The 3,009-nt window shown below is 61.1% G+C and overlaps 1 pseudogene; it reads left to right on the forward strand.

Annotated features, from left to right (window-relative positions):
- Nucleotides 1–2,750, forward strand: LOC144962156 (large subunit ribosomal RNA; annotated as a pseudogene; the record flags this gene model as incomplete).
- Between the last annotated feature and the right edge of the window lie 259 nt (nt 2,751–3,009).

Below are 3,009 nucleotides of genomic sequence, written 5' to 3' on the forward strand. Positions count from 1 at the left end.
GACGTGCAAATCGTACCGCCCGACGGGCGTGGGGGCGAAAGACCAAATCGAACCATCTAGTAGCTGGTTCCCTCCGAAGTTTCCCTCAGGATAGCCGGTGCCGACGGAACGATTTTCACTCGGTAAGCGAATGGGTGGAGGCATCGGGGGCGAAACGCCCCGTCCTACTCTCAAACTTTCAACGGGTGAGGCGCCAGACCCGCCTCGCACGGGCCTGGCCTAGAATCACGGGTGCCGAAGTGGGCCATTTTTGGTAAGCAGAACTGGCGCTGCGGGATGAACCGAACGCCCGGTTGTGGTGCCCAACGCAGGACGCTCACGGAAAGCTAAAAGGTGTGGGTCGGTACTACAGCAGGGCGGTGGCCACGGAAGTACGGAATCCGCCAAGGAGTTGTAACAACTCACCTGCCGAACCGACCCGCCCTGAAAATGGATGGCGCTGAGCGTCGGACCCACACCGGAGCCGCCCCGCCAGCGGAGGGGTGCGACTCCCCTCCCCGGGCAGGCCGGGCGAGTAGGAGGTGCGCCGCGGTGGCGTGAAAGTCCGGAGCGATCCCGTTCGGAGCCGCCGCGGGTGAAGATCTTGGTGGTAGTAGCAAATATTAACGGAGAGTACTTTTCAAGGCCGAAGTGGGGAATGGTTCCGCGGGAACAGTGCATGTACGTGGTGGTGAGTCGGTCCTAAGGGGCGGGTTAGCTCCCTTGCTGAAGCGGGTACGAAACACGCGCCGGGCGGGCGGCCGAAGGGGCGCCGCGCCTGGCCTGTCAGTCACCCTGCGACCGCCGAAAGGGAATCCAGTTAAGGTTCCGTCGGAACCGGGCGGCGGGAGAACGGCCCCCCTCGTCGCGACTACGTTCCGGCGTGGGGGGCGCAGCGGCGACGCCGACAGAACGGGGAACGCTGCCGTGGGCACCGGGAGAGCCGTCGTCTCTTTTTAAGGTCTGGTTCGCCCTGGAATCGGGTCGACCGGAAAAAGGGCTGGCCAGGCCGAAAAGCGTCGCCGTAAGACATGGCTGCGTCCGGAGCGCTCAGGGCGGTCCGTGAAAACCCCGTCGAGGGCACGTCAATCTCGCTGCCCGGCCGTACTCATGTCCGCAGCAGGTCTCCTAGGTTAGCAGCCTCTGGTCCACGGAGTAATGTAGGTAAGGAAGTCGGCAAAATGGATCCGTAACTTCGGGAGAAGGATTGGCTCTGGGGCCGGGACGGTCGGCTAGGGGAGGAAGCGGGCAGAACCGCACGCACCCTGAGGGGACACTCCGAGGGGGAGAGACGTGCGCGGAAACCCGTGGGGGCCCCGGCCGAGCGGCCTCGCTCGGCTGACGCCCCTTCGCGGGGCGCGTTGGCTGCGCGGGGGACAACCGAACGCGACCTCCGACTCACGCTGTCTCAGAACTGCCCACGGACAGGGGAATCCGACTGTCTAATTAAAACAGAGCGTCTCGACAGCCTGAAAAGGTGTTTACGGGACGTGATTTCTGCCCAGTGCTCAGAATGTCAAAGTGAAGAGATTCGCATAAGCGCGGGTAAACGCGGGAGTAACTATGACTCTCTTAAGGTAGCCAAATGCCTCGTCGTCTAATTAGCGACGCGCACGAACGATTAACGAGATTCCCACTGTCCCTATCTACGCCCCGGCGAAATCACAGCCAAGGAACGGGCTTGGTGAAATCAGCGGGAAAGAAGACCCTGTCGAGCTTGACTCTAGTCCGACTCTGTGAGGAGCGTGGGGGGTGTAGCATAGGCGGTAGCGTCTTCGGGCGCGACAGTGAAATACCGCTACCCCCGCGGACCTCCACTTACCCGACGGAGTGGGACTCGGCGCCTTCTTGCAGGTAGGAGGCGTACGAGGTTCAGACGTCAAGCCGCCGTCGCGTCGGGTCGGGGAGTCCACCGACTCCCCCCGACGCGGTCACGACGGCGACAGCGACCCTGCCGGGACAGCCTCGGACGGGGAGTTTGACTGGGGCGGTACATCTTCTAAAGCGCAGCGAAGGTGTCCCAAGGCGGGCTCAGCGAGGACGGAAACCTCGCGTAGAGCAAAAGGGCAAATGCCTGCTCGACCAGGATTTTCAGTACGAATACTGGCCGTGAAAGCGTGGCCTATCGATCCTTTCGACGTTGGGAGTTTCAAGCGAGAGGTGTCAGAAAAGTTACCACAGGATAACTGGCTTGTGGCGGCCAAGCGTTCATAGCGACGTCGCTGATTGATCCTTCGATGTCGGCTCTTCCTATCATTGCGAAGCAGAATTCGCCAAGTGTCGGATTGTTCACCCGCCAACAGGGAACGTGAGCTGGGTTTAGACCGTCGTGAGACAGGTTAGTTTTATACTACTGATGAAGCGCCCTTGCCACGGTAATCTTGCTCAGTACGAGAGGAACGGTGAGTTCGGACCTCTGGTTCGCGCGTCCGGTCGTCAGGCCGATGGCGCCAGGCTACGTCCGTGGGAGTACGACTGAACGCCTCTAAGTCGGAACCCCGCCCGGTGAGCAAGGGTGAGCTTAGCTAGGGCCCTGAGCGTGCAGGCAACATTAAGCCGGCAACCCTCGGGTTCGTCGGCTAGTGCCGTGACCGGCCCGCTCGTCACGCGCGCTAGATCTGTGGTGCGCGTGGCTGGGTCGGTATCATCCACGTCCGTTAGGGGCAAGAATATCGCGTGCGGACCACATGTATTCCGTCGGGGTGTTGAAGCGTTAGAGCTGTCCTGGTACGGCGATCCGTTGAGACTAAGCCCCGGACGCTGAGATTTTCCCTCCAGCAGGGTTTGTCTCGGCCACCTTTCCACCCGGCACGGCACGGCCCGGCCCGATCGGCCAGCCTTCGAGTCCTTGCTCTGCTCGGCTCGGCATGCTGGCGGTGCGGCGCGCGGCGGCGGCGGGTGCGAGAGTGTCATAACACGTATAAATACATTTACTTTACTTTACTTTACTTCTTCAAAGTTCTATCTCCTAAACTTGGAGAATTTTTTTTTCTCTCCACCTGTCCAGAGGCACTAATCCGTCCAGAGGCA

This window comes from Berghia stephanieae, unplaced genomic scaffold (genome assembly GCF_034508935.2).
Source record: "Berghia stephanieae isolate SIO BIC M18660-M18661 unplaced genomic scaffold, UCSD_Bste_1.3 scaffold6490, whole genome shotgun sequence".
NCBI classification, from domain to species: domain Eukaryota; kingdom Metazoa; phylum Mollusca; class Gastropoda; order Nudibranchia; family Aeolidiidae; genus Berghia; species Berghia stephanieae.